This window comes from Pinus tabuliformis, chromosome 7 (genome assembly GCF_031772625.1).
Source record: "Pinus tabuliformis cultivar Carrire ecotype Pingquan chromosome 7, CPIR1, whole genome shotgun sequence".
NCBI lineage: Eukaryota > Viridiplantae > Streptophyta > Pinopsida > Pinales > Pinaceae > Pinus > Pinus tabuliformis.
In genome coordinates, this window is record NC_142293.1 from 1,302,246,187 (window position 1) to 1,302,268,504 (window position 22,318).

At 38.8% G+C, this 22,318-nt stretch overlaps 1 pseudogene; it reads right to left on the reverse strand.

The window, feature by feature from the left end:
• Window positions 1-472: 472 nt before the first annotated feature.
• LOC149252279 (polyadenylate-binding protein-interacting protein 7-like) lies at window positions 473-21,786 on the reverse strand (annotated as a pseudogene).
• Between the last annotated feature and the right edge of the window lie 532 nt (window positions 21,787-22,318).

Here is a 22,318-nt window from a genome sequence, read left to right on the forward strand (position 1 = left end):
GTAGCGATAGCGATATGTGATGCGATCTCAGCCATCGGATCAAAAACCGATCAACGGCCAGGCTTAAATCAGCGGTTGGGAGATTGGCGATCCCATATACAAAGGGGCAATGCGATAGCGACATGAAATGCAATCTGGATCGTCCGATCAAGGAATAGATCAACTGTCCAGATATAATCAGCATATCGGCAATCGGCATATGGGCGATCGACGATTGGTGATCCCCTGATATATAGGTCCATTGACATCAGTGATATGCGATTGTGACATAGTGCGGACCCGACGAGTTTATAAGCCTAATTTCATGGAATTTGAAGTCTGATTTTTCAGATTTTTCAATGTTTTCTGTGTATTTTGTGTTTCCGCATGTATTTGTCTGTTTGAACAAAAAAAGACTATTGTTGTAGTTTTGTTGCACCGACCGAAACTTCTGTTCGAACGGCTTCTATTCTCGACAAACTAACCCCAATTTTTAAGCAGCCTTGTCCCAAAACGTGTTATAAAACACAATGAGCGACAAAAAGCCGAGGCGGGGTAGGGAGCCGAGAGGTTGCATGCCAGAGTGTCTGCATGCTAGACTGCCCGAGAGACTAAACTGCCAGAGAGCCTGTGTGCTAGAGTGCCCAAGAGCCTGAACTGCCAGAGAGCCAATGGGGAGGCTGTGCCCAATGGAGAGCCGCAGCACGAGAGGGCCAAACAGCCAGAGATATCTAAACAGTGTCGCGGGTTTACTCAGAGAAGCTTGCAAGGCAAAGCGTGTGAAAGCGAGAGTGCCGAGAGCCACAGAGCTACAGAGCTTGATCGAGGCAGTGCAGGAAGGTGAGCCAAAGAACCAGAGGGTCAGGCATGGCCGCAGAACTACAGTGACATAGCCAGAGCACTGCAAAATTAGATAGCCAGAGAGTTATGTTGCAGATAGCCAGAGCAGTCTTCTTCTTGTATGGTCAATGCTATGAGATCGAAGCAAGCTTCAGCACTTCTGATAACTTCTATTTTAGATGCCCGGATTGTGAAAGAAAAAAAACTATCGATGCAAGGGGAGCTGAAGTCTGGATTGGTAGCAGGCTGTGCCTGCGCATCGACAATGTGAACAACACTATTCACCGTGGATTGTTTTTGCTAAAGATATGAAAATCCACTTCTTCAGATGGCCCGTGGTGTGAGGTATATGATTTGTTCATGTATTTCTTCTTTTATACATTATGTTGCACAGATCCTTGATTTATATTGATGCAGGATCTTGCTTATTACATGTTGTCATGATTCCTTTCTTGATTTGATGTGGAACCTTCTATGTGATGTACTTGTTGTCATAAATCTTCATGTTATGCTTTGAGATCCCTTGTTGTATGTTGTTGGGATACTCTTGTTGTCTTCATGCATGTTTTGTGTTTTAAATCCCTTTTATGCCATGTGGGCGGGATGTTCATCATGCATGTGTTTGTGTCATACTAATAGGATTCTTTTGATTAAGAGTTTCAGTTGTGGAATGTCTCTTAGAGCCACTCCTGCGTGAGGGCATTTTCCCTTGTATGATCGCGACATCATCTCTTGTTGAAATCACCTTTATTGATAGCATTTAATGCAGTGGCCTACACCATCTTGACACTGGGGCCGAGAGATGTAGTCCCTCCTGGAGGGACTCTGTTATCAATGCTTATGTTTCATGTGTTGATGATTGTTATATTCCTCTTCATTTCTGCATGCAGATGTATTCATTAATGTTATTTTAAAATGCAATTTTAACAAATCACGAAAGTAAAAGGTCTTGGAAGGGTCCTTCTTCACACCTGGACCTGGATCAAGTGGTATCAAAGCGGTCTTTGCGTTGATGTGAATTGTAGTGTGAACAATGATAGAGGATGAAAGAGTGATGTACAAGACCATGCTCAACATTTCCAAGAAAGTGGAAATCATGTATGAAACTATACAGAAAGAAATAGAGGAAAATGAGTGATTACAGGTTCAGTTGCAAGCCATAGAAGAGGCCATGGAGGAACTGAAGCAAAACAAATATAATATTCAAACAGAGAATGATGAATTGAAGATGCACTTACTTAAAGAGAAAGAGGAAAAAAAATGTTTTCTACGACAGCTGCAAGCAAAGGATGAGGCCTTGGAAAAGCTGCAATGAGACCCATGTGAGGTAAAAAGTAGTTCTCCATCTTCATGTATGTTTTCTGATGATGATTTTGCTATTTTTGAAAATCACACCACAGGAATTGGCTCCAAACTATTGAAGAGAATGGGGTATGAAGGAAAAGGCTTGGGCATTAATGGCCAAGCCATTGTCAATCCCATCAAAGTAGAGGAATTACCCCGTCAGGTAGGACTTGGGTATGTTAGGAAAGAAGTTGGGGAATGCACTAAGACAGATAGCGAACCACCAATGAGAGATGATGAGCAGCCCTCATCAGATCTTTCCAAATCGAAAGAGAAGGTAAAAGATGTTGATTTCCTTTCGATTTCATCTTCCCATAGTATGATGTCTGTTGGAGATTTGGAGATCCCAATTACAGGGACAAACATGAGGCTCCTTACAAGGATGACGCACGAGGAGAAAGAATAACTTGGTGCTAATAACCAAGACATGATTCAACCTTTGGAGGTTGTGCACGAACACCCATTTCCAGGCTTGAGGTACACTAAAGGAGAGTGCTCGAAGGTGTTAGATTTGTCTGAGACATCGTCGGGGAAAGAGAATGATGGGAAAACATTCTCATCATCCCATGGTAGTCTCCATTGCAGGGAGAGAGCTAAGGCAAGCTCTCATCGCCATACTGACATTAGAGACAGCAAGGGAAGGTATAACCTTTTTCGATCTTCAAATGTTCATTTTGATTATGATCATGTTGTTAACGAATGAAGATCAAGGCATAAAAAAACATGTACCTTTTGTGGCTTACCTAACCATACCTTTTCTAAGTGTTGGAAAAGGATGGCAGCACTCATGAGGTGTGAAAAAACCTCTCAACATCATGAAAAGAAATAGGTTAAGAAGATATGGAGGAAGAAAGCCTACTACAATCATTCTGATAGAAATGGTCGTCAAAGAGCCACTTGTTGGAGGCTCCATCCAGAGCAACACCTTAAAGACAACGCGCCGGTGCGTGAACCAGGAAGAGCAGTTGTTTGACAAACAAAACCACCTCAAGGAGGTGACCCATTCACCATGATAAGTGAAAAATGGTTTGTAGACATGTTTTCATTTCATGGTCATTCTTTTGTAAATCATTTGTTGCATTTTAAAGTGTAAACGTGATGATGTGTTTCCATCACTTGGTCAGCAACAATGATGTCTAGTCATGTTGTGAGCTACATTTTGATTTGCATGTTAAACTCTAAAAGTGATGTTATGTTTCCATCACTTGTCAAAACAGTAGTGTTTGGCCTTATGTATGTAAATCATGTGTTGCAGTGATGATGTGTTTTCCATCACTTTTTTGAAGCAACAATGTTGTGTTGGCCTTGTTGTCATAGCTAGAGTATTGTGTCCATCTTGCTGTAAACTTGACCACCGAGTATGTGTTATAAACTTGTGGCAAGTGTGGGATGTTTGGGTATTTAGTTGGTCATGTCATCCAATGCATGTAATTTTCAAAACAATGTACTACAGGTTGCAGAAGTAGCAGGTGTCAGCTCGTCACTTAAGGCTCCGAAGGACAAAGGTGAAGGAGATGGAAGCGAGACCTTTTTAGGACACTTGTGATGTTGACAGGGTACGAAGAAAAGTGCAGATTATTTTTCATGCTTTTGGAGGACCAAAAGCTCCTCAATGGGGAGGATTGATCCAGGTGGCTCTAGAGAGACATACAGGACAAAGGGTTTATGAACGCTCAAAAATCAAAAGTGCTCGGAATGACTTTGATCTAGGACCAGAGTGTAGATCTTGTCTTTCTAATCGTGGAGGTGCGAATGGTTTGTCAATCCAAGTCTGGATGATGAAGTTATTGCGAGAAGAGTTGCCTTGGTTCCTTTGAAAAAAGGATGCTTTTCCTCTAAAAAATTGGGTTTTTTAGCCTTATAAGGCAAATCGCATCGGAAGAAGTCCAAAGGGTAGACTTAAGGTCGGGCCTTTAGAACCCCTGATCAGTGATCTTTGCCAAATCGCAATCGGGGGCAAGAAATCGGTGATATCGGGACCTAAGACATGCGATGGAGCGATCAAATCGGTGATTAGTGTCAGCGATTAGCATCAGCGGATGCCAAAGGCAGAACCCCGAGCCGTAGTGATAACGATATGTGATGCAATCTTAGCCTTCGAATCGGAAACCGATCAATGGCTAGGATTAAATAGGCGGTCAGGAGATTGACGATCCCATATACCAAGGGGCGATGCGATAGCACGTGCGATGCAATCTGGACCGTCTGATCAAGGAATAGATCAACGGTCCAGATCTAATTGGCATATCGGTGATTGGAAAATCAACATATCGACGATCGATGATTGGCGATCCCCCGATATACAGGGCCATTGACATCAGCGATATGTGATTGCGACATAGCGTGGACCCGACAAATTTATAAGCCCGATTTCATGGAATTTGAAGTCTGGTTTTTTAGATTTTTCAATGTTTTCTGTGTATTTTGTGTTTCCACATGTATTTCTCTGTTTGAACAAAAAAAGGCTATTTTTGTAGTTTTGTTGCATCGGTCGAACCTTCTGCTCAAATGGCTTTTATTCTCAACAAACAGACCCCAATTTTTAAATGGCCTTGTCCCAAAACGTGTTATAAAACATGATGAGTGACAGAGAGCCAAGGCGGGGGAGGGAACTGAGAGGTTGCATGCCAAAGAGCCCGCGTGCTAGACTGCCTGAGAGCCTGAAGTGCCAGAGAGCCAATGAGGAGGCTGCGCCGATGGAGCGCTGCAGCACAGGAGGACCAGATAGCCAGTGATAGCTAGACAGTGCCGCAGGTTTACTCAGAGAAGCTTGAAAGCTAGAGCACGTGAAAGCGAGAGTGTCAAGAGCCGCAAAGCCATAGAGCTTGATAGAGTCAGCGCAGGAAGGTGAGCCAAAGAACTAGAGGGTCAGGTAGAGCTGCAGAACTGCAGAGACGTATCCAGAGCGCTGCAAAATCAGATAGCCAGAGAGCTACATTGTAGATAGCCAGAGCATTATTCTTCTTGTATGATCGATGCTGTGAGATCGAAGAAAGCTTCAGAACTTTTGACAACTTCTGTTTCAAATGCCTGGATTGTGAAAGCCAGAAAAATATCGATGCAAGGGGAGCCAAAGTCCGGATTGGTAACGGGTTGTGCCTGCGCATCGACAATGTGAACAACGCTATTCCCTGTAGATTGCTTTTGCTAAAGATATGAACATCCACTTATTTAGATGGCCTGTGGTGTTAGGTATATGATTTTTTCATGTATTTATTCTTTTATACATTATGCTACACGGATCCTTGATTGATATTGATGCGGGATCTTGCTTATTACATGTTTTCATGATTCCTTGCTTGATTTGATGCAAAATCTTCTATATGATGTACTTGCTGTCATAAATCTTCATGTTATGCTTTGAGATCCCTTGTTGTATGTTGTTGGGATACTCTTGTTGTCATCATGCATGTTTTGTGTTTGAATTCCCTTTTATGCCATGTGGGCGAGATTTTCATCATGCATGTGTTTGTGTCATACTGATAGGAGTATTTTGATTGAGAGTACCAGTTGTGGAACATCTCTTAGAGCCACTCCTGTGTGAGGGCATTTTTCTTTGTATGATCGCAACATCATCTCTTGTGTACATCACCTTTATTGATAGCACTTAATGTAGCGGGCTACACCATCTTGACACCGGGGCCTGGAGACGTAGTCCCTCCTGGACAAACTCCATTATCAACGCTTATGTTTCATGTGTTGATGATTTTTATATTCCTCTTCTTTTCTGCATGCAGATGTATTCATTAATGCTATTTTAAAATGAAATTTTAACACATCACGAAAGTAAAAGGTCTTGGAAGGGTCCTCTTCACACTCAAACCTTGATAAGTGGGAGAATTGGAAGTTTGAGGAGCATGGGGGATTACATCATATCACATTCTAGGTTGAGAGTAAATAAAATCTAAATAATGGGAATGAAAAATGGATTGGTCTTCCATGACCACACCACCTAAGGAAATGTCCTTGAAAAGTTGAGGAAGAATTGATTTGCATAAGCAATTTGCTAACAGGTAATCTAGAATGGGGGCTTTGAAAAGCCTCTGCTTACATCTCCATTCATGGATGTGATCAGAGATTTTGGTGGAGGTGTCTTGAGGAAAGGTGGTAAGAAGTTTTGTTTTGGTTTCGTAGCGGATAGGAAGCTGAAAGTGCTTTAAAAATTCAATTTCAAGGGAACCAAAGGTATTGACTGATGCACGTGGTAACTAAATGTCCCACTTGGTAGAATTGTCAGTAAGGGTGCGGGGGGATATTATGAGCTAGATACTGTCATCAACCATGGAGTTCGATACACAACATAAATGGTAGGTGGTGACATGTGCAGCTGGATCATCCCCTTGTTTCCCATCAAATTTTAGGATGTCAGCAGGTATCTTATGCGGGATTGGGGGCAAATCCAAGTTATGATTGATGGGGTCATTAGTCAATCTATATAGATCGTGGATATCAAGTGTCGCCAAAATGAGCAAAGTGCTAGGTGCCCCCGAGTCTGACCAAGGTGATAAAGAATGACTTGAAGGACCCAGGGGTCCTCCCATCAAGTTGTTCCCAACACGATACATAAGATTCATCACCGATAAAAACCCCTTGTTGTTGTGGAATAGCCATATAGGGTGGCGGTCCATAAGGGATATTAGGTTGGGGGCAAACGGTTGGTTTCTACTTAGATAAAATTTCCCTCTTTAAGGACGAGGTGCCCAAACTGACGGAGTAGGACCGAGTTGAGGGATATCAGTAGCTATATATTTTTCCATAGGCACATTAATGGCACTAGGATAGTGTCCGCTTTGAGGAAGTAAGTCGATCAATGATGAACTAGTTTGTCCTATAGGCGAAGGGGGAATAATAATGCCCCCTACCAATATATGCATGTTGGGAACATTACCCCCTAACACCTAAGCCCAAGGGTTTGAACTTAGCAAAAGGTTCCAACCAAAAGGGTCACTGAATGTAGTTGTGCTAACAATGCTACTAGGAGCGATAGCTAGAGGTCCAAGAGCTGACACAAAAGTTGTTGAAACTAGGATGTACTAGATTCCACTCATAGCTGGTGTAACTAGGTTGCTCGGACTTGGCATAGTCTAAATAGGAGGGTAACTAGTCAATTGTGTATTACTGACCATAGATGGGGGAAGTGATGGTGGAGAAAAATTATCCATAAAGGACCACGACCCATTAGTTGCCAGGGAAATATTAGATGTGGGTACTGATGAAGACATGACAGGTATAGGTGCTACCTGAATGAAGACTGGTGCAAGAGGATAGGTGAGGGGAGGATTGTAAGGAGGTACAAATCCTTCATTATAAAAGGCCTCAAGAAATATAGTTTCTTGGGAAGTGTTATGTGATTCAGTGTTAGACAATGGAGACTCATTTCCTGAAGAGGGAGAATCTAGATCACCAAGGCTCGAAAAATCCTCCAGGGTTGGTGGAGGAAGACCTTAGTGTCTCCTAGATTGACAACGAGGGTTGTATGTAGACACGATGACCTATATATTTCATCAAAAAAATTAAAGTGATATTTATTATAGTCTTAGTGATAACAAACCAACACCTACAAGTAAAAAAATACTATAAAAGTCAATCAGCAAGCAGTCAAGGAATATAACTCTATTTGATAACCACCATTTCTTCAAGATGAAACCCAGTATCACAATGGATAAAAGAGAGAGTTTGACAAATGTACAGTTATGATTACTCCTGAGCTTCACCCAAACCTCAGATTAAGGGGCGAAGTACTCTCGTGAAGACGAGCACCCTCTCAAAAATCAAAGACGGAGTAGTTTCGTCTTTTTAGGTACCACAGAAGCCCAGCCTTGTCAACTTGTGTTTGTCCCTAAAAACATTTGGCCACTAAGGTTACCTCAAATCACAGAAACCATTAGGGGGGGACATGGTCGTAGGCAATACACTGTGTGGGTCCAATACGTGAGTCCCCGACTCAACTCCTATATGCCCGAGGGGATCCCCAATACATAAAATACCCAATGGAAATGAAATTGAAGGCAGGATACCTTCTCTCACACTCCAATTTTGTCTCGCATTTAACTCCTTTCTAAGGGGAGGGCTCCCAGATGATATGAGTGCAGTAGGATTTTACTCTCTTTAATGACACTAAGCACAATTTTGTGGTCTTGGGCAGTTTACTCACCACTACCTAGCCCAAGATCCTAGCCTAGCCTAATATGTGTGTATGTTAAAAGAAAAGATTTGTTGATTACTTTTATTAAACGTTGATTTTATGTGAACTTGTATTAAAGTCTTCATAGGAGTGTTGATGTATGGAGTTCATTGTGACACTAAAACAAACCATGCAAGGAAAATTCTTTCAAATTTTCGTTTGAAGAAAAAGATCTCTAACAGGAGAGGTTATCTATACATTAATTCAATACCATACATCCAAATGTAGTAAATAGATGCACAACGTGCAGACATTCAATTCTCTCAAATAACTAACCCAATATATACAAAATGAAACTAGCTAAAACAATAAGTTTAAACAATTTTTTTCATTTTCATTCTTTGAAAAGAAAATACATTTAAGTTATTTTTCTAAAAAGAAAAATGATCATAAAAGCAGGCAACCAATCACAGTGCACATTTGTAGATCTCTAGAACAGACTACACGAAACCTCCTAACCCAAGAATCCATATAACTTGGTGGATCACAAGGTAATGGTTGACTAACACTTCTCAAAAGAGGAAGAGGAGCATTAATAACAGGACTAACACTCTATCTAAGAGCCTGGGGAGCATTATAACTCATTGTACTGCACAGCTAGGGTGCATTACAAAGACAGAGGTTGTAAAAAGGGTCAATTAGGGTCCGATCAAAGGCTATGAACAACAGATGAGGTTGTGAAGCATCCTGAGTGGACAAAATGGGAATCAAGAAGAATAGGAAGTCCTAGAAAGAAAGACAAATTTGGGAACAAAAAGATAAAAAACGGGAACTAAAAGATCAAAATCGGGAACTAAGTATTATTTCCCAACAGAGTCACCATTTCTTCTTTTTGGATTAATGCACAAGTGGTTGTGGATGAAATACCCTCTTGGATCTTCCCGGGATCCAATGCAGATTGCTTAAGATTAGTTGCAACTGTCACAAAGAAGCACACATATATTCATATTAATCGATGATTGACAAAGAACAAGGAGAAAGATTACCTCAGCCTTTGGTATAGCCCTGGTGGAGAACTCAATGTTACAAAGTGGAAGGCCTCTCTACTAGCTCCTAGATTAGAACTTGCAGATAAACAGGACAAAGAATAATCTCCACAACATATAAACCTTGAGAATCAAAATATCAATATATAAGAGAATATAAGTTAGCATGCATCTAAGATACTTGTTAATCACAGAATCGAATCAACATGTAAAGGAATAAAATATTGACATCATCAAGTAGACAACACAAAAACATATCTATATTATTAGATAGAAGAAAAATGATTACAACCATCTTGGCTAAATCAATCCTCCTCTTGTCCTTCAGCTCCACTCTCTCTCTCTCTCTCAACTTCTTGGAAGCATAACAATACTAAATCTCTTACAAATGTTTGACAACCATTCAACCTCTATTACAATGGCCAAGCATCCAATTTATTAATGAATAGAGGCTCATCCTTGCCAATTCTCTCATGTGTTCCAATGAGGTAAAATCTTGGAGGCTGCCTCGCTTTATTTCTCTTTCCCTTCCCGTGAGACACCGTTATGAATAAAAATGTCCTTATTTAGGACTAAGGTGGATGTTTCCTACTTCTCAAGTTGAAATTTGAGTGAACTTGTATTAAAGTCTTCATAGGAGTGTTGATTTATGGAGTTCATTATGACAATAACACAAACCATGCAAGGAAAATTCTTTCAGATTTTCATTTGAAGAAAAAGATCTCCTAACAGGAGAGGTTATCTATACATTAATTCAATACCATACATCCAAATGCAGTAAACAAATGCACAACGTGCATAAATTCAATTCTCTCAAACAACTAACCCCATATATACAGAATGAAACTAGCTAAACCAGGAAGTTTAAATTTTTTTTTTCATTTTCTTTCCTTGAAAAGAAAATACATTTAAGTTATTCTTCTAAAAAGAAAAATGATCATAAAAGTAGGCAACCAAACACAGTGCACAGTTGCAGATCTCTAGAACAGACTACACAAAATCTCTTAACCCAAGAATCCATATAACTTAGTGGATCACAAGGTAATGGTTGACTAACGCTTCTCAGAAGAGGAAGAGGGGCATTAATAATGGGACTAACGCTCTATCCAAGAGCCTGGGGAGCATTATAACTCACTGTACTGCATAGCTAGGGTGCATTACAGAGACAAAGGTTGTAAAAAGGGTCAATTAGGGTCCGATCAAAGGCTATGAATAGCAGAAGAGGTTGTGAAGCATCCTGAGTGGACAAAATCGGAATCAAGAAGAATAGGAAGGCATAGAAAGAAAGAGAGATTTGGGAACAAAAAAGATAAAAAATGGGAACTAAAAGATCAAAACCGGGAACTAAGTATTATTTCCCAATGGAGTCACCATTTCTTCTTTTTGGATTAATGAACAAGTGGTTGTGGATGAAATACCCTCTTGGGTCTTCCTGGGATCCAATGCAGATTGCTTAAGATTAGTTGCAACTGTCACAAAGAAGCACACATATATTCATATTAATCAACGATTGACAAAGAACAAGGAGAAAGATTACCTCAGCCTTTGGTATAGCCCTGCTGGAGAACTCAGTGTGACAAAGTGGAAATCCTCTCTGCCAGCTCCTAGATTAGAACTTGCAGATAAATAGGACAAAGAATAATCTCCACAACATATAAAACTTGAGAATCAAAATATCAATATATAAGAGAATATAAGTTAGCATGCATCTAAGCTAGTTATCAATCACAGAATCGAATCAACATGTAAAGGAATACAATATTGACATCATCAAGTAGACAACGCAGAAACATATCTATATTATTAGATAGAAGAAAAATGATTACAACCATCTTGGCTAAATCAATCCTCCTCTTGTCCTTCAGCTCCACTCTCTCTCTCTCTCTCTCAACTTCTTGGAAGCATAACAATACTAAATCTATTACAAATGTTTGACAACCATTCAACCTCTATTACAATGGCCAAGCATCCAATTTATTAATGAATAGAGGCTCATCCTTGCCAATTCTCTCATGAGTTCCAATGAGGTAAAATCTTGGAGGCTGCCTCGCTTTATTTCTCTTTCCCTTCTCGTGAGACTCCATTATGAATAAAAATTTCCTTAGGTAGGACTAAGGTGGATGTTTCCTACTTCTCAAGTTGACATTTGAGTGAAAAGTGGAGTGTTAGTCAATAAACTTCTACTTTGACCTCTAGAATATCATAAATATCTAGTAACACCACCCTTTAGGCTCTAACGATTTTGGATAAGAGCTGGCAAGCGTTATAACTCTCCTTATCTGTTTCTGGGGTGCATTACCTTGGAAAATAAATATCTGAATGGGAAAAGTAGTTTTTTGTGCTAAATTCCACTTCAGAATATGTAAAAGTGATTAAGGATTCATGAGGTTAATTGCAAGTTTTATCATGCATTGTTGAGTGTTTTTATGTAAATTTCATTGCAAATTAACATAAACAAATAGTTGAGCAACAAAATATAACAAACATGAACATCACCAAAACATTATCACAATAGGACATGATGAAGGAGTTCACCCTGCCTAGGCTACGTCTCCTTGGTTCAGCTTCAAATGGATTGACCCTCTCTATTATGCTCAAAAGTGTGAATACATTAGTTTACAATGCTCAAACAACTTTGAAACATGCTCCAATGGCTCCAAAATGCCCAAAAATGCATGTTTATCCTTTTTGCTCATGATTTTGTTAAAAACTAAAGAAGTTATGGCTTCCCCAAGTCTTTTTGCTAGTCGCACCTCAATTTCCCCAAAATAAGGCACCATCATACAAATTGGCCTCCAATTTCGCTAACCAACTATCAATTTCACATAATTCTGGGTGAATTTGTTGAACAGATCAAATGCCCAATGAGGCCTTAATCCAGAAAATTATGCCACATGGGGTTGGCCACATCCTCGGGGCTAAGGCCAATGGCCCAGCCCCACCGGCTGATCCCCCACTTTGCTATACCCACGGTCGTGTTGAATGCATGCGCCCAAGGGCTGGCCCTTCCTGTGGGTTTCCCCTTTCCCGAATGGCACCAAACTTTGTATAACAAGAAACAAAGTTTTGAGTGTTGGTTAGACTTGGCGCTTGGAGTTTGGAGGTCACAGGTTGGACCCCCGCCACTACTGCCTAGACCTTAACCAAATTTTGGTGGCCCTTGAACTACCACATGGTGGCCCCTTCATGGGCCACATGGAAACCTCTGGTTGGCCACCAACCAACTAATGAAATTCATCCAAAACTCCACCACTAAAAGTGTTCCCCTTGGAACCATCTAATCTGTTAGAGGAAACAGTCATATGCATAGTCACCCTGCCATGTAGGCATGCCCAGTCAGTGCCACGTCAATAGTATGGACTGCTGACTGGGTTGCCTGCATATTTTTTTTTAAAATTGCCTATTTAGGAAAATGAAAAGAACATGTTTCTGGGAGAATACGAAGTCTGATTCATGTGCAATGAGTTGCTTCAAATTTAGGATGATGAACACTATGCGGTTGCTTAGGTTCCACACCGATCTGACAAATTTTGAATTTTGAGCAAATTTTTGAGCACCTGATCATTCCTCCCCACCCGAAGCTTTTGGACCCCAAAAGATCACTTTCAGTTGTTTGCTATGTGAGGGTACAGCTCCCTCACCTTTCCAATCTTGATCCATTTGGCTTTGGAAGGAGTTGTTCCATTGAGCCCCACATGAAGGTAATCCACATTCCCTCATTTTCAAAACCCTGTTTTTCTATCAATAATGGTGTCTTGGTGTAGTTGATCAAGGTATGCAGGAGAAAAATCCTCAATGGAAGGAATCTAGACATTTTCTTCTTGATCTTAAATCAAAGGAGGCTCATACAACCTTAATTTCTCAACATTAAAAACAACATAAATTTTTCTATATGAAGGAAAATCCAATGTGAATGCATTGTCACCAATATTTTATAGAATTCTGGATGGACCATATCTAATTGGTTTGAGATTTTTGCCTTCTTCTTGGAGCCTCTCTTTGTTAATGTGAAGCTAAACTTCATCACCGACATGGAACTTGTGATCTACTCGATGCTTGTCATGCCTTGACTTGTACTTGCCTTGGATTTTTCAAGTGGGTTCTTGAACTCTTTGGTGTACCAACTGGATTTGTTCAATGAACCTTCCTAATTTTTCTATGTCACTATGACCAGAAGTCCAAATATGAAATCCAAAGGAAAACTATGCAAGTATCCCAAACATGCTTCAAATGGCAATGTTTGAGTTGAAGAGTGCCTGGCCGGGTTGTAAGCATGCTGAATGTAGTGCAACTGTTCATCCCACAACTTAGGATGCTTGCTGCAATACCCCCAAAGAAGATTTATCACTGTCATCTTTACCACCTCAGTTTGACCATCTCTTTGTGAATGAAATGTTGTACTATTTTTCAATTTAGTGTCCATGAATCCCCACAAACTTGACCAAAAGTTTCCAACAAAGAGAGAATCTCGATAACTAATAATGGATGTGGGGAATAAAAGTGCATCCATACATTATGAAGAATAACTGAGAAATTTGTTCATTTATAATTTTCTTTTTACATGGCATCAAAATACAAATTTTGTTGAACCTATCCACAGCTACATACAAATAATCATGACCTCTTTTTGACAATGGAAGACCTCCTACAAAATCCATATAAACACTCTCCCATGGTTTTGAAGGTACTGGAAGTGGTGTGTACAATCCTAACTTCCTATTTCGAGGCATACTGACTACACATAATGAACATCCTTTAATAAAACTTGACATGCTTTCAAGAATATGAGGCCAATAACAATACCTCTGTAGATGTGCCACCATCTTACTTACTCCAAATTGACCAATAATAAGAGAAGTATGTGCCCCTCTTATGATTTTCACTCTTTCTCGCTGTGGAATACAAAGCTTACCAAGATGGTACAACAAGTTGTCATGCAAATGATAATCCAATTCCTGTACTTGGTTACCTTGACTCAAGCTTGTAAAAACATCCTCAAAGTCATTGTCTAATGCATACTGCTCAATATAACTTTCATGCAAAACATAATTATGCTTGAGTAAAGTAGATGCATTAATAATAGGCATAGAAAGCATATCAACAACTTTATTTTAGATACCTTTCTTATACCTTATCACCAAGTGGAATTGTTGAAGAAAACCCATCCATCGGAAGTGCCTTGATTGTTGCAACTTAGTTTAATATTGCAAGTATTGCAATGGTTGATGATCAATGTGAATGATTGTTTCCTTATCCATCAAGTAGCGTTTCCACTTTTTCACAATTTGCGCCAATGCATACAATTCCTTGTCATATGTAGGATAATTAATCATTGCACCATTGAAAGTTTCCAAATGAAAACATATAGGATTACCATGTTGCATGAGGACTGCACCCATGGCGTAGTCACCAGCATCAGTCTGGATCTCAAATGTCTGTCTCAAGTTTGGAAGTGTAAGTATTGGGACTAAACTAATCTTTTCCTTCAATGCGTCAAAGGCCTTTTGCTATTTTCCTCCCCACTGAAAAACCTTTTTCACACTAGTCAATGCATGCAAAGGACCTGCTATGAAAGAAAAAATAGCAATGAATTTCCTCCAATATTGGGCTACTCCCAAAAAAACTCTTACCTTAGTAACTGTCTTGGGTCCTGGCCAATTCGAAATGACATCAACCTTGGAGGGATCTATTTTCAACTCACCTCCTCAAACAATATTACCCAAGTAAACTAAAGAATTTTTTCCAAACTCACACTTTGACATCTTTAAATACAATTGTTCTTTCTTTAAGACATCAAGTACTTTTTTCACATGCATGACATGTTCATCACAAGATTTACTAAAAATTAAGATGTCATCAAAGTACACTATAACAAACTCATGAAGAAATGTACTCAACACATCATTCATTACATGCATGAAGGTAGCAGGAGCATTACTTAAACCAAAAGGTGTAACAAGCCATTCAAACAAGCTTTGTTTTGTCTTGAATGTTGTCTTCCAAATGTCTCCTTCAACAATTCTAATTTCATGGTAGCCACTCCTTATGTCCAACTTAGTAAAATACTTTTCATGTTTCAATTTATCAAGTAAATAATCTATTATAGGCAATGGGTAATAGTTCTTTACCATAATCTTCTACAATGCACGATGTCTCAAAAGTTATAGATCTCTAAGAATGAACCGGTCGATCGTCTTCCGGTATGGTAACAACTTCCAATTGTTCAGCTTCAAGATCCAAGTGTTTTGTTAAAAGAACAATAGGTTCAAGTTGGGCTTCTTGAACAACTTCTGGTTCAGAAGTAACTTCTAATTGAACGGTGATAGGTTCAGGATCAACTTCTCGTTGAATAGCTTCAGGTTCAGAAGTAATTTCTTGTTGAACAACTTTGGGTTGAGAATCAACTTCTTGTTGGACAACTTGGGTTAGCATTTCACTAGGTTCACTTCTAGTGTCCTCAGGTAATTGTGGAGATTCCACTTCAGTAACAGATGTACCAGTAATTGTAGGAGTAACTAGAGTCATAATACTTATCAGTATAGGTGTTTTTGGTAATCTAGATGAAGAACAAGAAGTTTGTGATGTACTGGATTCAGTTAAACGAGACTGCCTTGACCGGATAGGTGTAGCTTCAGGTGGTAAAGGCATTTTACTCACTGTCCTCCACGAATGATAGGGTAAGGGTTGATGTTCCTCCACGATTGTTGATTGATTTTATTACAAAAAAGAAATTTAAAAAAAGGGGTAAGCTGGGCAACAACATTGGCTTGAAACTAGACGTATTTTCTTCAACCAATGTATCTTTCTCCTCTAAGCTGATAAGGATGTCAATTAGTTGTATAACAACTACTTCTCTAGTTTCAAGCCAATGTTGTTGATTCTAGCGAGTAGTAGTATAGCTCTGTAGCCTGTCTCCATTTATCACTCTCCTATTCACTGCAAAGGAACCTCATGAAACTTGATCATTTCTACTAGACCTAAGATTGATATCCATAGCTCCAATTTTCTTGTATTTCCACTGACCAAAATCAGATGCACTTTTCCTGACAACAATAGCAAATTCAATGGTAGATCTAGAACCACGCAAATTATTATGCCCACCAAAGAATAGTTTATATGCCTCATCCCTCCTAAATGTGTTCACTTCCTATTAGACTTCACTATCTATATATTGTGACAGACCATCTAAAATTTCTGATCTCAATGAAGGAAAATCTGTGCTAGTAAGGTTTGGAGTAGACGATGTCCTTGTATGAAAGGATTGTTGTGAATCAACATCATCTTCAATCTACACTCACAAAGGAGTTAACAGTATCATGCCAATTAAGATTTGATCTTCTTCTTTGGCACCGAATCAATATGTGACCCACATGGTGAAGAACTTGGTCTGATGATCCCTTTACCCAAGAACTCTTGAATTTTCTTTTTAATTTCTACACTTTCCATCAAGGACATCCTATACCTACCAATGTTAGGAAGAGGAGAATCTTGTTGCAACTGTATTTCACTTTGGATTACTCTCTTGGGAGGAAATCCTTTCGATTCCTGAAACATCTCATCATATTGGTTAACAAAATCAACCAATTTAGATTTCAATCTTGAGTCACAACCTTGAAAAGCTTCATTAGCAATATCATTCTTGGGTTTTACCATTAGAAGCACAAAATTCTTGCTAGAATTCACTAGTCTTTTCATCTGCCCCGCATTTACAAGTGAAGGATTTAGTTTCTTGATATGGGCTCTTACAATGCATTCTATCCCATATTTGAACAAGCGGTATTTGTTTTCATGTCTATGGAATATAGCTTTATTGTCATAGAGATACGGGCTACCCAAAACTATGCCACATATGTCTAATGGCACAACATCAATTCCACTTCATCTATGAAATATGCAGTAATGGTCAATTTATGTCTACACTTTCTAGTTACTTGCAATTGTGCACTGTCACACACCCATCCTAATGGATATGGTTTATGATGTGGAATGGTTTCCATGTTTAAACTTTTTACAATTTTTTCAGAGATGAGATTGGCTTGAGTGCCACTATCAAAAACAGTATCAAATTTTGCTATTTTTTGAGATTACGCTTATGTGAAAAAAAATTATCCTCTTATTTTTATTTGGAGTTTCATTATGTAAATTTGAAGTACTAATGCAAGAAATGGATTCTTTTCCTTTCACACCCATGGATGTAATTTTATTTTCATCACCCGAATCAGATCCCAAATCTGGTTGAGTGGTTGCAACTATCTTTTGTTTTCCCTTGTTGTTGAATCTCTTAGGCCTCATATCTGGATGAAGCTTCAAACAATGAGCTTCTTCGTGACCCTCTTTGGAGCAATTCTTGTATGCTATTTTCCTCCTTCCTTCTTCATGGAAGCATTTTTCATTCCTTTCCCATTGAAACCCTTTTCTTTTCCTTTACCCTTAAATAGATTTTTACTACTCTTTTCTGGAGTATTTTCCCCTCTTGCATCAATATGAGTGGCTTGCACACAAACCTCATATAGACTACTGAGATTAAACATAAGGATAATATGCCTAAGGTAACTATGTAAACCCCCTATATACTTCAGCAAAGTGTCTTGTGATTGCAAATCTACACCTAATATTAGATACCTTATTCTAAATTCTTTGGTGTAATCTTGCACATTTTGACCTTTAATTTGTCTAAAGTTTTTCCAATTCATGATCGATTTTTGCATATATGCTAGAGGATAAAATTTTCTTTTAATTATAGTAATGAAATCAGACCAAAAGATTGAGATCTTACCATGTTTTTTAATTTCTTCCTGTGTCTTGGCTTACAACCATATCAATGTTGCACCCTCGAGTCTCAAGGAAGCTAGTTGAATATGTGTATCATCATATTGAAGGTTTTGCATTCTAGAATAAACCTCCAACTGACGAACCCAATTGTCGAGATTCTCTGTAATCACTTGACCATTATACATGAGTAGTTCAAATTTAACATCAAGATAGTGGTGTTTTACCAATTCCTTTTGAGGTATGTTTATGAGTATGAGTAAGGGTTGTATTAGTGGAAGAGGATGAAGATGCTTATGAAGTTGAAGATGAAGATGATGGTGGATATGGTGGAGGTTTACCTCCATTTTCATTATGTTCTCCTTTTCTAGGATTGGAGCTTTCACCCCGTAGTCTTGTATTCCTCTCTTCATAGAGGACTTTCACCATCTCTATCATGTCAAAGAAAACCTTCCTAAAAAAATTCTCATCCTTTGCCATATTTACAGGCTCTCCTTCATGTGACATGCTTACTGAAGCTTCAACTCCAATTTGAGGTAGAACTAGTGGTGGAGATTGTGGCAATCTTACACTCCTTCTCCTTGACCCAACTTCAAGACCTTCAGGCAACTTTCCTTCTCCTCTCTTAAGCTTCAACCTTGTAAGCATCACATTCACTTGGAAACTGTTAAATCCTCGTTGCACAAATAAATCGAAGAGCTCTTATACCAAACTTGATTTGAATGGGAAAATTGGTTTTATTGTGCTAAATTCCTCTTCAGAATATGTAAAAGTGCTTAAGGATTCATGAGGTTAATTGCAAGTTTTAACATGGGTTTTTGAGTTATTTTTTTATGTACATTTCATGTACAAACTAACATAAACAAATTACTGAACAGAATCATATAATAAACATGAACATCACCAAAACAATATCATAATAGCACATCATGAAGGAGTTCACCCCGCCTGGGTTATGTCTCCTTCATCCAACTTCCAATGACTTGGCCCTCTCTTTTATGCTCAAAAGTGTGAATACATCATTTTACATTGTTCAAACATATTTGAAACCTGCTCCAATGGCTCTAGAATGCCCAAAAATGCCTGTCTAACCTTTTTCTACTCGTGATTTGGTAAAAAACTGAAGACGTTACGGCTTCCCCAAGTCTTTATGCTAATTGCACCTCAATTTCCTTAAAATATGGTACCATCCTACAAACACGCCTCTAATTCTACTAACTAAGCACTGGTTTCACCTAATTTTGAGTGAATTTGTCAGAGAGATTAAATACCCAATGAGGCCTTAATCCTGAAAATTAGGCCACATGGGGGGCCACATGCTCGAGGCTAAGGCCAATGCCCTTCTGCCACCATCCAGGACCCCACTCCTCTCTGCTTGTGGTCATGTTGAATGCATGTGCCCAAGGTCTGCCCCCCCAGTGGGCTAGTCCCTTTCCCAGATGGCGCCAAAATTTAATTTTAAATCTAAGTCGCATGCCATTATATAACAAGCAACAATGTTTGGAGCGTTGGTTGGACTTAGTGCTTGGAGTTTGGAGTTCGTGGGTTCGACCTCCACTATTGCTACCTAGACCTTAACCCAATTTTGGTGGCCCTCGACCTGCCACATGGTGGCCCATGGCTGGGCCACGTGGCAGCTTGTGGTTGGCCACCAACCAACCAATGAAATTTGTCCAAAACTCCACCAATGAAATTGTGCCACTTGGCACCATCCAATTCGTTGGATAAAATAGTCACCCTGCAACGTAGCCATGCCCAGTCAGTGCCATGTCAATAGTAAGGACTTCTGATTGGTCTAGCTGCATTTTTTTTTAATTCGCCTGATTAGGAAAATGAAGAGAAAATGTTTATGGGAGAATACGGAGTTTGTTTCACATGAAACAAGTTGCACCGAATTTAGGATGATGAGCACTACGCGGTCGTTCAAGTTCCACACTGATATAACAACTTTGAATTTTTAGCAAATTTTTGAGCACCTAATCAAATAGTCCTGTAACTTAAGTCTTTTCTTCAACCAATGTGTCTTTCTCCTCTAAGCTAATGAGGATGTGAATTATTTGTATAACAACTGCTTCTCTAGTTTCAAGCCAATGTTGTTGATTCTAGTGAGTACTTGTATAGCTTTGTAGCCTGTCTCCATTTATCACTCTCCTATTCACCACAAAGGAACCTCATGAAACTTGAGCATTTCTACTAGACCAAAGATTGATATCCATAGCACCAATTCTCTTGTATTTCCACTGACCAAAATTAGATGCACATTTCTTGACAACAATAGCAAAGTCAGTGGTAGATCTAGAACCACCCAAATTATTGTGTCCACCAAAGAATAGTTTATATGCCTCCTCCCTCCTGAATGTCTTCACTTCCTATTAGACTTCACTATCTGTATATTGTGACAGACCATCTAAAATTTCTTATCTCAATGCAGGAAAATCCATGCTAGTAAGGTTTGGAGAAGGCGATGTCCTTGCAGGAAAGGATTATTGTGAATCAGCATCATCTTCAATCTACACTCACAAAGGAGTTAACAATATCATGCCAATTAAGATTGATCTTATCAAACCAATGTGTGAGCCAATTAACACACTCATAATTGATTGTGATACATAAAAATCCCGTCAAAAATAGAAAAATTATAAAAAAATAAAAAAGAAAAGAAAGAGAGTGTTAATTCTCAATAATATCATCCATGATACAACAACACTACACGTAAGAAAAAACAATCAAAGGAAAGATGGGAGATAATTTATTCATATTAAAAGGGCATCAAAAAATCCATCCACACAATGATCTTGAAAGCAAAATTATTGGAAATTCAACTGATATGAAATAATTCAATGGAAGACCCACTTTAATAATTGACAATATCGTGTATGTCATTACCTCAAGTTGATAGCATCTCCATTGTCAAGCTTAAATCACCTCCTCTTGCATAGTATATGTTTGCCAGACTCTTAGCTGCAAACTTTGGGAATTCTTTAGCAAGAAGCTCCATGGGATTGATATCCCTATCGTCTAAAAGTGATTTTTCTCCTACCAATTCATTCAAAACCCCATCATGACATTCATCAACACTAAAATATCCATCTCTGTTTTTCAACAGGTGTTGATCATGACCCATAATATGTCACTCCAATCCATTAGAATCATATAGAGGTGCCATTCCACTACCCGATATTCCTTCAACATGCTGAGGAAATGAAAATTTAGACTTGCTATTATGAAAACTGACATCAACACTTTGACACATCTTTTAAAAAGCTAGTTTCCCACTTTCCATTACACCTAGAGACTTGAAAGCACACAGATAATCATGTCTAGTCAAATTTCCTGATAAAAAACCCTCAGGTTCTTACAAAGCATCCTGTTCAAAATTTGGTGTAATGTAATCAGGAAGCCTGAAATTCCAATATTGCCTGTTCTCATCATCAGAGGTGCTAGAGGTTGTTGACTTGGTTGTATTTAAGACATATTTACCACAAATCGCTATATCTTTTAACTTTAATACATTTGTGTTGTTTTCACTGCAAGGTGCTACTCTAAGTGCTGAGGGAACAAATTTTGCTGCATTTGGATTTAAGTTGGATTGCATAGTAGTTCACTCTCCTTTTATGGATGATTTTATGCTTTTTTGTATGATAGAGACTTGTGAGATTGATCACATGGAGAGCCCCCTTGCATGAAAATTATTATGACCCAATATTAACTTGGAAAATGAGTGATGAGAATTCAGTCTAGTTCTGGTAGACAATTGAAAGATATCAATAGTAGGTACTAGGTAGCAAAAGCTAGCTCAAAAGGAACCAAAAATTTAATCAAATCAATGTTTTGATCAACATTACATCTAAGACTTTGAATAAATGTTAAGTGTAGTACAAGTCAGAAAAGGAAAATATTTCCAACAACTTGTCTCACATTCAAAACTCAGAAGGGGACAAAACAAATAGCTCCTTGAGTACACATTACAATTCACTTCAATATGAAAAATGTCATAAGTGTAGCTCATAACCAAACTCAAATGAAATAAGAACTCATAGAAAATTGATAATAGATATTTGTACCAGACAAGACATCCACACAACCTACATATTACCACATATCCTATCTTTATATCAATATCCAACTCATCAAGAATGCCTAAGTTAAATACATTCTTCTTTCAAGACATACCATAATGGAACTCCAAGTAACAATAAGGTGAGAATCAGATATA